This window comes from Pecten maximus, chromosome 6 (genome assembly GCF_902652985.1).
Source record: "Pecten maximus chromosome 6, xPecMax1.1, whole genome shotgun sequence".
Classification (NCBI taxonomy): Eukaryota; Metazoa; Mollusca; class Bivalvia; order Pectinida; family Pectinidae; genus Pecten; species Pecten maximus.
The window spans coordinates 46,332,219-46,348,336 of NC_047020.1; positions in this window are offsets into that span (position 1 = coordinate 46,332,219).

The following is a 16,118-nucleotide window of genomic DNA, read 5'->3' on the forward strand; positions in this document are numbered from 1 at the left end:
GGAATGGGTCAGTTTGACTTGTACATACAGTACGTCTCTCAGCTGATCTACTGATGTATTTTTTTACTTCGTAACAGCTCAGTTCCAATGTTTTAAAGTTAATCTGTATTGATGTGTTATGTTTCTATCCCCATCTCATCAATTATATGTTTATAAATATGGCCATATAAATTGTCGTGACGTGTAACTTTGCAGTGTAATTGATAAAGCTTTCAGTTTGTTTTCCAATCCTCATTTTTTAGATTATTAATCTGTTGTATGTAAATGATGGAGAAAAAAAAGAAAATTGTTTAAAATCAAAAACTACACAGGGGATTACGTGACGAGAATATTTAAATATTTATAAATCACTGATTCTGACGTATGTAACCGCATGACTGTTCAATAAAGTGTCAGGTACAAACTATCAATTTAAAACACAATCTTTACAGATCACAAATTCATTGTCATACAAAACAATAGTTTATCACCGTAACTCGGTTACGATTAGGTTCTTGTGAATTTATAATTTGTAAATTTTAATTTTAAATTTAAATTATTAATTTCAAATTAAAATTTTTAATTTTAAATCTGTAAATCTAAAATGTGTACTTTTAAAGGAAACTGTGAGTAAGTTGCTCCAGGACGGTGACATGATGCTGTTAACTCTGCACCTATACGCGCAACTCCGTCTTACCACAAACACCGTGGAGAAGGTTAATGGACATGGAGGGCGCAGGACTGGCGTCCCCTTGTATTAGACGGCGCGGCGACGCACTCGGAGGGAGATACCAGCATCAACTTTTTCGATCCGATCTCGGAGTGAGATATCGATAGCTAATCTAATTTTAATCAATTTTTACATGTTCAGCAATAACTAATCTATCGTTGTGGGGTGTTGGTTTCAGCGAAGAGTTCGCGATTTGCTCAAACTAAGACACATTTATGACGCGAGTGGAGACGAAGGGTCGTTGTTTACGTTTTCGCTGCGTCCTCCAAGTCCGTTAACCTTCTCCACGATGACAAAGTAACCATGGAGAGTAAACTGTCAGCATCTACAGCAAATCATTGTTTTGTTTTGTTTGTTTTTTAGAGACATCATGTCCAGACAACATTTTGGCATATTGAAATACTAGTTTTATGCAAATTTATGAATATCAATTCTTTTAAAACACATTACATCCCTTTACAGGTATGACAGGTTCAACAAGCCACTACAAAGGTAATCGGGGATTCCATGGAGCCAGTAATTATTTACATGATATTCACGTTCAAAGAAAACAACAGAATATACATATCAATAATTGGACTTCATTTGAGAGTGCTGTTAATTGATAAAGGACAACAGCAGATCGTCATGGTGTCACACCAAAATTATACATATCCTAAGATTTCTTACCTAAAAGTCTAACATGTCAATGTATTAACCATCAACTTATAAAAATGTACAGTATATATATCAAAGTTCGTGTCAGGAGCGAGGTCACATGGGTCTTTGTTATTGTCTTACAAGTTTAAGTTCTCCAATCTCTGGAATCATCTTTTTGTGGAAGTCTGAATTAAAAACCAAATGTAAAGTGCAAACAAGTGTACCCTCGTGTCTCGTGGGGAACTATACCATAGACCAAAGTGTCAAGGTCACTCAATGGTGCTGTGCATGAATGATCGAAATAAAACGGAAAAACAAGTAGTATATCAATATGAAATGGCAGGAAATAAGACATTCTTTTTCAAAGTGCATTCTATTTGTTTTATTTATGATTACCCCGTGTAATTTTAAGAATTTTATCTACTTTAAAAAGGCTGTGGTTGCCTAAAAGTTCTGCTGAACGGTAAAGAATTACTTTAAAACCTCACTTGAATTGGCATACAGTGAGGAAGTTTAATACTCAGATCGACTAATCTGTGATGTTCGTCATGTTTCTTGATAAACAACATCGAGATTTTCCCTACTTATATAAGATTCCTGTGAATTACTTTCCATGTATATTTTGGTTCGACTTGACCTATTTCTTAGAATTGACGTCAGAACCAATCAGAACTATTCTACCTTCATTTTAAGTATCAAATAAAGAAACATATATTGCCAATTTGAAAATCCGAGACTAAAAAACAGTATCCGATGGGTGAAGGCCATTTTTATCAACCAAAGAGCTCGAGATGACTTTCTAATGTCGCATCAACTAGAGTATATACGAGTTACCTCCCCTCGCACAAACTAGGAAGCAAGCATAATAATTTGTACAGAAAATGGTTTGGAATACTCGGAGATAAAGCAAGTCAATGTGTATGATTTTAACTGTTTTTTTTTTCAATAAACTATTTATCGTAAACAGTTGTCTTCAAACATATAAAAGCGTGAACCATATTACTAAATAACAAACAAACTACTTCGCGGAAGGAGATAGATTATCTAGTGTGTTGTTAATGGGTTTTTTTTTGGAAAGAATCATTTTCGGTCCATCCTGAACTCATCGGGATTTATAATAGAAATAAGCGATATTTTGATTCCCCGAAGGTTCCGAATGAATTTGATTAGTGAAAGTCTCCAATCGGAACTCCTCGGGTATTCTTTTCAATAATCCGAGCTTGCCGGAAAGGCCCGAGGTTATCCGATTGTGAAAGTCTCTAGAGGTTACAGTGTTCCACAGCACATGTGTATGAATAGTACCAAATTCACAACTTTTAAACAAACAGGATTTGATGAACTTTAGAAACAGCAGAGTGTTTTGAAAAGTGAATAGTGTGAACTTCTGCTATCGGAATCGGAATAGTTTACTTGAATTGTTTATTTGAATTGTTTATTTGAATTGTTTATTTGAATTGTTTATTCATTTGATAATATATAGTCATCAATAAATAATTTTATCTATATCTTCGTTTATATTCATTTATATTAACCCCCCCTCCCTCTCTCTCTCTCTCTCTCTCTCTCTCTCTCTCTCTCTCTCTCTCTCAAAAAAAAAATAAATAAATACAAATTAATAAATAAATAAATGTATCATGTAAACTTATATAGGCTTAATATAAGTTTGATAACTTGTGCCCAATTCCCTTGTATATAATAAGATACAATAAAATATGTTTAAATCAAAACAAACATGCTTATTGAACCATTGATGATTAAAAGCATTTTTTGAAGTCTACGTAACACTCGCCGTACCGCACGACGTGTGCCACATCTACACTGTTAATACACCTCCACCCACTTCATTAAGAATGAGGCATTTCTCCTCAGGCGCGTGCATTGCACGAGAGTTACTAGTTAGTGTTGTTAAATGCTCGTGAGCATTGCTGGTCACTGAGTCATCTCTCAGGACGCGCGTGCTTCCCGCCACGTAATTCTACATAAGCTGTCTGTTGTGCCTGTTAGACTCACGTCTCGGTCTGATATTTGTATATTAAGATATCATTTTATTCTGTGGAATGGGTACATGTACTTAGTCTGTTTACCACCCGACCTGGAAACACTGGACAACACCCGGGACACGTCTGTGTTGACACCCTGGACACGTCTATGTTGACAACCCGGACACGTCTATGTTGACACCCCGGACATGTCTATGTTGACACCCCGGACACGTCAATGTTGACACCCCGGACACGTTAATGTTGACACCCCGGACACGTCAATGTTGACACCCCGGACACGTTAATGTTGACACCCCGGACACGTCTATGTTGACACGGTGGACACGTCTATGTTGACACCCCAGACAGGTTTATATTGACACCCCGGACAGGTTTATATTGACACCCCGGGCATGTCTATGTTGACACCCCAGACACGTCTATGGTGACACCCCGGACACGTCTATGTTGACACCCCGGACACGTCTATGTTGATACCCCAGACACGTCTATGGTGACACCCCGGACAGGTTTATGTTGACACCCCGGGCACGTCTATGTTGACACCCCGGACACGTCTATGGTGACACCCCGGACAGGTTTATGTTGACACCCCGGGCACGTCTATGTTGACACCCTGGACACGTCTATGTTGACACCCTGGACACGTTTATGTTGACACCCCGGACACGTCTATGTTGACACCCCGGACATGTCTATGTTGACACCCCGGACACGTCTATGTTGACACCCCGGACACGTCTATGTTGACACCTAGGCACGTCTATGTTGACACCCCGGACACGTCTATGTTGACACCCGAAACACGTCTATGTTGACACCCCGGACAGGTTTATGTTGACACCCCGGACACGTCTATGTTGACACCCCGGACAGGTTTATGTTGACACCCCGGACACGCCTATGTTGACACCTAGGCACGTCTATGTTGACACCCCGGACACGTCTATGTTGACACCTAGGCACGTCTATGTTGACACCCCGGACAGGTTTATGTTGACACCTAGGCACGTCTTTGTCACACCCCGGACACGTCTATGTTGACACCCTGGACACGTCTATGTTGACACCCTGGACACGTCTATGTTGACACCCGAAACACGTCTATGTTGACACCCCGGACAGGTTTATGTTGACACCTAGGCACGTCTTTGTCACACCCCGGACACGTCTATGTTGACACCCTGGACACGTCTATGTTGACACCCTGGACACGTCTATGTTGACACCACGGACACGTCTATGTTGATACCCCAGACACGTCTATGTTGACACCCCGGACAGGTATAGGGTTTGTGGTCCTATGATAGCAGCCGTGGGGGGGGGGGGGGGGGGGGGGGGGTGTTACTGTTGGTTGATAAACATGCGCACCACACGAGTGGCGCGTCTTAATTGGTCAGTATAAGTTTGACCCATGGTCAAGTGTTACAATCTACGTCCAGAGTAAACATTGATTTCTATCTCATGTTGTCTGGAAACGAGTGCTGCTAGTCGTACGGCTAGTAGTATAACACAGGGGTCGGACATATTAAATTTCGAGTTAGCCACAGGGGCGAGAGAGTAATACTAGTCTGCAATCATTTTTTCGGCATAGCCGTATAATATTCTTTTAGCCCAGGATATGACGCGACAGGTGGCGTTACTGGTCAAGATGAAGTATGTGATTGGTCAATGTCGCGGTAAATGCAAAATGCAGATATGCAGTTAAAAACGAAACAAAGTTACGATTGAATGCAAGCTAAATAAGTGGATGTATCTTTTCAAATGACACATTAATAAAATTATATTCCTGGTACAAATGCAGTCTTATTATCACCAAAAATGATTCAAACTGATATAATTTTGTTTTCCGTGCTGAAACGTATTAGTTAGTTGATTTATTTCACCAGCAGTTTTACATTTTAACAACCAGAATTAAAACTATGTCGTTTATCTTTTTTAAAGATATTTCTTGTTAATTGAGATATAGGGACCAGAAATTACAGCCGTGATGTAGGCACGTGGACGAGGACCGGTCAGATAAATAGTAAACAATAGTCATCATAGATATACTTGTGTATGGAGTAACATTCGCTGTCTTCTTAATTAAAAGGTAAGTATGAAACAACTTCAGCTTTTATATACACACACGTATACACCAGGGACGAGTATACATCAAAACTAAATGGAAAGTGTCAAATCGGCGTTTTTTCTTGCTGACTAGTTAATGTATTTTCCATGTCAGGCAAAAAAAAAAACCCAAAAAACTGTTGTTTGTTGTTATTACAATATAAAAGTAATTTCTGGGATGAAGCCTCGATGTCATCTCCGCGCATGTACTGGAGTGTAACCTATAACATTAGTGACGTCATAAATCTTACACGTGAAGGCAGCAACACGGTATCGACTAAAGCATTGTTAGCTTACATATGGTATGTCTACTTTCAACGATGATATATTTATCGTAATACTTTAAAATAGATGATCAATCACATAATCAATTACTTTAAGTTATAATAATAAAGATTATAAAACGACGAACATTGGCATAAAGAATGTTTCTGTAAATGGATGCCAACTGTTTATGTTTTGTTTAGTTAAGCTGATAGTGCTATGTACTTAAGTCAATATCGAGCGCTCCGTCTTGGCAGGGAACACGTTCCTTCCACAGTCAACGTCCTGACAAATTGTCGTGTAAGTTGGAAAAGGTGGATAGTTATGGCGATCAAGGTACAAAAACACGTGTCCGTGATCCTATACCGATCAAGTAGGCGTGGTTTATCGAGGATTCCCAACAAATGACTATTGTTTATTCTGACATCACAATATGTACTGGATTTATCATCCGATGACCTTCAGCGCGTGACACAACATACATAACCTTCATCATAATTTTATCGATATGTTTTTTCTTTGAAAGAACATTTTTGTTTTGTATTCCCAGGGTTCATCTAGTTCATACTGAAATAGTTTGACTGTGGCCGTGTTCGCCGCATGTTCTCCACGCATCAACAGTCGCTGTGTGAAGGAATATTTTCTTACATTTAAATGTGAATGTTTTTATACATAGTTTTGTAAACCAATATCTTATCATGGTGTAATCTAGTCTTTATTTCCTCCATAAAAAATGAAGATTTCATCAACAGAATTGACACGATGTACATTTTCTATGGCTACAACAGGTTATTGTAGATGGGGTACCAGCCTTGGTTTATAGAACAGGTTATTGTAGATGGGGTACCAGCCTTTGTTTATATAACATGTTATTGTAGATGGGGTACCAGCCTTGGTTTATATAACATGTTATTGTAGATGGTGTACCAGCCTTGGTTTATATAACATGTTATTGTAGATGGGGTACCAGCCTTGGTTTATATAGCATGTTATTGTAGATGGGGTACCAGTCTTGGTTTATATAACATGTTATTGTAGATGGGGTACCAGCCTTGGTTTATATAACATGTTATTGTAGATGGGGTACCAGTCTTGGTTTATATAACAGGTTATTGTAGATGGGGTACCAGTCTTGGTTTATATAACAGGTTATTGTAGATGGGGTACCAGCCTTGGTTTATATAACAGGTTATTGTAGATGGGGTACCAGCATTGGTTTATATAACATGTTATTGTAGATGGGGTACCAGCCTTGGTTTATATAACAGGTTACTGTAGATGGGGTACCAGTCTTGGTTTATATAACATGTTATTGTAGATGGGGTACCAGCCTTGGTTTATATAACATGTTATTGTAGATGGGGTACCAGTCTTGGTTTATATAACAGGTTATTGTAGATGGGGTACCAGTCTTGGTTTATATAACATGTTATTGTAGATGGGGTACCAGCCTTGGTTTATATAACATGTTATTGTAGATGGGGTACCAGCCTTGGTTTATATAACATGTTATTGTAGATGGGGTACCAGTCTTGGTTTATATAACATGTTATTGTAGATGGGGTACCAGCCTTGGTTTATATAACATGTTATTGTAGATGGGGTACCAGTCTTGGTTTATATAACATGTTATTGTAGATGGGGTACCAGTCTTGGTTTATATAACATGTTATTGTAGATGGGGTACCAGCCTTGGTTTATATAACATGTTATTGTAGATGGGGTACCAGCCTTGGTTTATATAACATGTTATTGTAGATGGGGTACCAGCCTTGGTTTATATAACATGTTATTGTAGATGGGGTACCAGTCTTGGTTTATATAACATGTTATTGTAGATGGGGTACCAGTCTTTGGTTTATATAACATGTTATTGTAGATGGGGTACCAGTCCTTGGTTTATATAACATGTTATTGTAGATGGGGTACCAGCCTTGGTTTATATAACATGTTATTGTAGATGGGGTACCAGCCTTGGTTTATATAACATGTTATTGTAGATGGGGTACCAGTCTTGGTTTATATAACATGTTATTGTAGATGGGGTACCAGCCTTGGTTTATATAACATGTTATTGTAGATGGGGTACCAGCCTTGGTTTATATAACAGGTTATTGTAGATGGGGTACCAGTCTTGGTTTATATAACATGTTATTGTAGATGGGGTACCAGTCTTGGTTTATATAACAGGTTATTGTAGATGGGGTACTTGGTTTATATAACAGGTTATTGTAGATGGTGTACCAGCCTTGGTTTATATAACAGGTTATTGTAGATGGGGTACCAGCCTTGGTTAATAGAACAGGTTATTGTAGATGGGGTACCAGCATTGGTTTATATAACATGTTATTGTAGATGGGGTACCAGCCTTGGTATATATAACAGGTTATTGTATATGGGGTACCAGCCTTTGTTTATATAACATGTTATTGTAGATGGGGTACCAGCCTTGGTTTATATAACAGGTTATTGTAGATGGGGTACCAGCCTTGGTTAATAGAACAGGTTATTGTAGATGGGGTACCAGCATTGGTTTATATAACATGTTATTGTAGATGGGGTACCAGCCTTGGTTTATATAACATGTTATTGTAGATGGGGTACCAGCCTTGGTTTATATAACAGGTTATTGTAGATGGGGTACCAGCATTGGTTTATATAACAGGTTATTGTAGATGGGGTACCGGTCTTGGTTTATATAACAGGTTATTGTAGATGGGGTATCAGCCTTGGTTTATATAACATGTTATTGTAGATGGGGTACCAGTCTTGGTTTATATAACAGGTTATTGTAGATGGGGTACCAGTCTTGGTTTATATAACATGTTATTGTAGATGGGGTACCAGCCTTGGTTTATATAACAGGTTATTGTAGATGGGGTACTTGGTTTATATAACAGGTTATTGTAGATGGGGTACCTGTCTTGGTTTATATAACAGGTTATTGTAGATGGGGTACCAGCCTTTGTTTATATAACATGTTATTGTAGATGGGGGTACCGGCCTTGGTTTATATAACATGTTATTGTAGATGGGGGTACCAGCCTTGGTTTATATAACATGTTATTGTAGAAGGGGTACCAGCCTTGGTTTATATAACATGTTATTGTAGATGGGGTACCAGCCTTGGTTTATATAACAGGTTATTGTAGATGGGGTACCAGCCTTGGTTTATATAACAGGTTATTGTAGATGGTGTACCAGCCTTGGTATATATAACAGGTTATTGTAGATGGGGTACCAGCCTTGGTTTATATAACAGGTTATTGTAGATGGGGTACCAGCCTTGGTTTATATAACATGTTATTGTAGATGGGGTACCAGCCTTGGTTTATATAACAGGTTATTGTAGATGGGGTACCAGCCTTGGTTAATAGAACAGGTTATTGTAGATGGGGTACCAGCATTGGTTTATATAACATGTTATTGTAGATGGGGTACCAGCCTTGGTTTATAGAACAGGTTATTGTAGATGGGGTACCAGCCTTGGTTTATATAACAGGTTATTGTAGATGGGGTACCAGCCTTGGTTTATATAACATGTTATTGTAGATGGGGTACCAGCATTGGTTTATATAACAGGTTATTGTAGATGGGGTACCGGTCTTGGTTTATATAACAGGTTATTGTAGATGGGGTACCAGCCTTGGTTTATATAACATGTTATTGTAGAAGGGGTACTAGTCTTGGTTTATATAACATGTTATTGTAGAAGGGGTACCAGTCTTGGTTTATATAACATGTTATTGTAGATGGTGTTTATCTAACTCGAATTGATTTTGAAATTTAGAAAAGTCTGATGTCAGACGATTTGTACCAGTTTCGCCTCCTACACGACTGATGTGTCTTATGTCAGACACGGCTGATGTGTCTTATGTCAGACAATACTGATGTGTCTTATGTCAGACAAGACTGATGTGTTTTATCTCAGACACGTCTGATGTGTTTTATGTCAGACAAGCCTGATGTGTCTTATGTCAGACAAGCCTGATGTGTCTTATGTCAGACACGACTGATGTGTCTTATGTCAGACAAGACTGATGTGTCTTATGTCAGACACAACTGATGTGTCTTATGCCAGACACGGCTGATGTGTCTTATGTCAGACACGACTGATGTTTCTTATGTCAGACACGACTGATGTGTCTTATATCAGACACGACTGATGTGTCTTATGTCAGACACGACTGATGTGTCTTATGTCAGACACGACTGATGTGTCTTATGTCAGACACGACTGATGTGTCTTATGTCAGACACGTCTTATGTGTTTTGTCAGACGATTTGTACCAGTTGGTATACTATACCTACCATTGTACGTGTTAATCCCTACTTCTGGTATAGTATTTCACATTAAGAATTTAAATACACATCATAATTATGAATAACGTAATCTGTGTATGGCCAGAGTTATCACGCTCTATGGCTCGTTTCTGCTGTAAACCGCAGATTATATACTTAGAGAATGCATCCAGGACCTGCCTTTAGGCGTTTTCATCTTCCTGCTGTCATAATCAGAGTAGACGTGATAGGTGTTTGTTTTTATCGATAGATGTTGAGACATGTAGTTCACGTCTGTTGCAGTGATATGCATCACAACACAAAGCGGAAGTGAGGAAGGCGGAAGGATTGCACACTAGAATGTGAGTGCATCGCCTTTACCAAAAATAGTCTCTAACTGGAGTAGGAAATACTAGACGGCTGCTGAGATGTTGGCGGCTGTAACAGGAATGGCAGACCGGTCGTGTTTACCTGGCGGAGTTGATACGGCGAATCGGGCCATTACATTAGTGTCCTGTGTCGGGAAGGTAACCTCTCAACATCTAACCAAGACAAAATAAAGACGTTTTATAAACCCACACAATTAATTGATTAATATCATTTTATTATTTGCACAATTTATCATTTCTTACCAAAATATTAAGTAATGAAAGATTAAACATTCAAGTAAACGTAACGTGGGGAATCAGTGATATATTTAAAATGGAAATACTATAACAAATCATATCTATAGGGATATATGATATTTTGACCATTTGAAATAATTTCCAGTATTTCAAATATTAGTGTCCTAGTGAAAGTTTAGACAAAACCGACGGATAAATTCAGCGATCCAGACGCGCAAAGTGAAAATACCTGACCGATAACCACAGCGATCTCAGCACACGACCATCACATTGGTGGGTGTGTTATTACCGTATATTTACCATTGTATGGCACTGCCACTATATAACCCTACCAATTCAGCTGCGAGTTCACCAGCTTATGAACTGCCAACTGAAATTTGAATTTGAAAATTTCAAAAAAAAAAAAATCGTTCGACAAATAAAAAATCGCAGATGGTCAATATAAGCATTGAACGGCTTTCAGTTGGCATTCATAGTCAATATGAATGCTAACTGAAAGCAGTTCAATGCTTAAATGTACTGTTTTATAATCAACACCACTTCATGCTGAATGATTGAGACGCCAATGTCAGTTAATCTGTGTTATACATTACCTAACACTAGTCCGGACTGTGGTATACATTACCTAACACTAGTCCGGACTGTGGTATACATTACCTAACACTAGTCCGGACTGTGGTATACATTACCTAACACTAGTCCGGACTGTAGTATACAGTACCTAACACTAGTCCGGACTGTAGTTTACATTACCTAACACAAGTCCGGACTGTGGTATGCATTACATAACACTAGTCCGGACTGTGGTATACATTACCTAACACAAGTCCGGACTGTGGTATACATTACCTAACACTAGTCCGGACTGTAGTATACATTACCTAACACTAGTCCGGACTGTGGTATACATTACCTAACACTAGTCCGGACTGTAGTATACATTACCTAACACTAGTCCGGACTGTGGTATACATTACCTAACACTAGTCCGGACTGTAGTAAACATTACCTAACACTAGTCCGGCCTGTATTATACATTACCTAACACTAGTCTGGACTGTGGTATACATTACCTAACACTAGTCCGGACTGTAGTATACATTACCTAACACTAGTCCGGACTGTAGTATACAGTACCTAACACTAGTCCGGACTGTGGTATACATTACCAAACACAAGTCCGGACTGTGGTATACATTACCTAACACTAGTCCGGACTGTAGTATACATTACCTAACACAAGTCCGGCCTGTATTATACATTACCTAACACTAGTCCGGACTGTAGTATACATTACCTAACACTAGTCCGGACTGTGGTATACATTACCTAACACTAGTCCGGACTGTAGTATACATTACCTAACACAAGTCCGGCCTGTATTATACATTACCTAACACTAGTCCGGACTGTAGTATACATTACCTAACACAAGTCCGGCCTGTATTATACATTACCTAACACTAGTCCGGACTGTAGTATACATTACCTAACACAAGTCCGGCCTGTATTATACATTACCTAACACAAGTCCGGACTGTGGTATACATTACCTAACACTAGTCCGGACTGTGGTATACATTACCTAACACTAGTCCGGCCTGTATTATACATTACCTAACACTAGTCCGGCCTGTATTATACATTACCTAACACTAGTCCGGACTGTAGTATACATTACCTAACACTAGTCCGGACTGTGGTATACATTACCTAACACTAGTCCGGACTGTGGTATACATTACCTAACACAAGTCCGGACTGTGGTATACATTACCTAACACTAGTCCGGACTGTGGTATACATTACCTAACACTAGTCCGGACTGTGGTATACATTACCTAACACTAGTCCGGACTGTGGTATACATTACCTAACACAAGTCCGGACTGTGGTATACATTACCTAACACTAGTCTGGACTGTGGTATACATTACCTAACACAAGTCCGGACTGTGGTATACATTACCTAACACTAGTCCGGACTGTGGTATACATTACCTAACACTAGTCCGGACTGTGGTATACATTACCTAACACTAGTCCGGACTGTGGTATACATTACCTAACACAAGTCCGGACTGTGGTATACATTACCTAACACTAGTCCGGACTGTGGTATACATTACCTAACACTAGTCCGGACTGTGGTATACATTACCTAACACTAGTCCGGACTGTGGTATACATTACCTAACACAAGTCCGGACTGTAGTATACATTACCTAACACTAGTCCGGACTGTGGTATACATTACCTAACACTAGTCCGGACTGTAGTATACATTACCTAACACTAGTCCGGACTGTGGTATACATTACCTAACACTAGTCTGGACTGTAGTATACATTACCTAACACTAGTCCGGACTGTGGTATACATTACCTAACACTAGTCCGGACTGTAGTATACATTACCTAACACTAGTCCGGACTGTGGTATACTTACTAGTTACCTAACACTAGTCCGGACTGTGGTATACAGTACCTAACACTAGTCCGGACTGTGGTATACATTACCTAACACAAGTTCCGGACTGTGGTATACATTACCTAACACTAGTCCGGACTGTGGTATACATTACCTAACACAAGTCCGGACTGTGGTATACATTACCTAACACTAGTCCGGACTGTAGTATACATTACCTAACACTAGTCCGGACTGTGGTATACATTACCTAACACTAGTCCGGACTGTAGTTTACATTACCTAAGACTAGTCCGGACTGTAGTATATATTACCTAACACTAGTCCGGACTGTAGCATACATTACCTAACACTAGTCCGGACTGTAGTATACATTACCTTACACTAGTCCGGACTGTGGTATACATTACCTAACACAAGTCCGGAATGTGGTATACATTACCTAACACTAGTCCGGACTGTGGTATACATTACCTAACACTAGTCCGGACTGTAGCATACATTACCTAACACTAGTCCGGACTGTGGTATACGTTACCCAAGTTACCTAACACTATTCCGGACTGTGGTATACATTACCTAACACAAGTCCGGACTGTGGTATACATTACCTAACACTAGTCCGGACTGTAGTATACATTGCCTAACACTAGTCCGGACTGTAGTATACATTATCTAACACTAGTCCGGACTGCGGTATACATTACCGAACACTAGTCCGGACTGTGGTATACATCACCTAACATTAGTCCGGACTGTGGTATACATTACCTAACACTAGTCCGGACTGTGGTATACATTACCTAACACTAGTTTGGACTGTAGTATACATTACCTAACACTAGTCCGGACTGTGGTATACATTACCTAACACAAGTCCGGACTGTGGTATACATTACCTAACACTAGTCCGGACTGTGGTATACATTACCTAACACTAGTCCGGACTGTGGTATACATTACCTAACACTAGTCCGGACTGTAGTATACATTACCTAAGACTAGTCCGGACTGTAGTATACATTACCTAACACTAGTCCGGACTGTGGTATCCATTACCTAACACTAGTCCGGACTGTGGTATACATTACCTAACACTAGTCGGGACTGTGGTATACATTACCTAACACAAGTCCGGACTGTAGTATACATTACCTAACACTAGTCCAGACTGTGGTATACATTACCTAACACTAGTCCGGACTGTAGTATACATTACCTAACACTAGTCCGGACTGTGGTATACATTACCTAACACTAGTACGGACTGTAGTATACATTACCTAACACTAGTCCGGACTGTGGTATACATTACCTAACACTAGTCCGGACTGTAGTATACATTACCTAACACTAGTCCGGACTGTGGTATCCATTACCTAACACTAGTCCGGACTGTGGTATACATTACCTAACACTAGTCCGGACTGTGGTATCCATTACCTAACACTAGTCCGGACTGTGGTATACATTACCTAACACTAGTCCGGACTGTGGTATACATTACCTAACACTATTCCGGACTGTAGTATACATTACCTAAGACTAGTCCGGACTGTAGTATACATTACCTACACTAGTCTGGACTGTAGTATACATTACCTAACACTAGTCCGGACTGTGGTATACATTACCTAACACTAGTCCGGACTGTGGTATACATTACCTAACACTAGTCCGGACTGTGGTATACATTACCTAACACAAGTCCGGACTGTAGTATACATTACCTAACACTAGTCCGGACTGTGGTATACGTTACCTAACACTAGTCCGGACTGTGGTATACATTACCTAACACTAGTCCGGACTGTGGTATACATTACCTAACACTAGTCCGGACTGTAGTATACATTACCTAACACTAGTCCGGACTGTAGTATACATTACCTAACACTAGTCCGGACTGTGGTATACATTACCTAACACTAGTCCGGACTGTGGTATACATTACCTAACACTAGTCCGGACTGTGGTATACATTACCTAACACTAGTCCGGACTGTGGTATACATTACCTAACACTAGTCCGGACTGTGGTATACATTACCTAACACTAGTCCGGACTGTGGTATACATTACCTAACACTAGTCCGGACTGTAGTATACATTACCTAACACTAGTCCGGACTGTGGTATACATTACCTAACACTAGTCCGGACTGTGGTATACATTACCTAACACTAGTCCGGACTGTGGTATACATTACCTAACACTAGTCCGGACTGTGGTATACATTACCTAACACTAGTCCGGACTGTGGTATACATTACCTAACACTAGTCCGGACTGTGGTATACATTACCTAACACTAGTCCGGACTGTAGTATACATTACCTAACACTAGTCCGGACTGTGGTATACATTACCTAACACTAGTCCGGACTGTGGTATACATTACCTAACACTAGTCCGGACTGTGGTATACATTACCTAACACTAGTCCGGACTGTAGTATACATTACCTAACACTAGTCCGGACTGTAGTATACATTACCTAACACTAGTCCGGACTGTGGTATACATTACCTAACACTAGTCCGGACTGTGGTATACATTACCTAACACTAGTCCGGACTGTAGTATACATTACCTAACACTAGTCCGGACTGTAGGTATACATTACCTAACACTAGTCCGGACTGTAGTATACATTACCTAACACTAGTCCGGACTGTGGTATACATTACCTAACACTAGTACGGACTGTAGTATACATTACCTAACACTAGTCCGGACTGTGGTATACATTACCTAACACTAGTCCGGACTGTAGTATACATTACCTAACACTAGTCCGGACTGTGGTATACATTACCTAACACTAGTCCGGACTGTGGTATACATTACCTAACACTAGTCCGGACTGTGGTATACATTACCTAACACTAGTCCGGACTGTAGTTTACATTACCTAACACTAGTCCGGACTGTAGTATACATTACCTAACACTAGTCCGGACTGTGGTATACATTACCTAACACTAGTCCGGACTGTGGTATACATTACCTAACACTAGTCCGGACTGTGGTATACATTACCTAACACTAGTCCG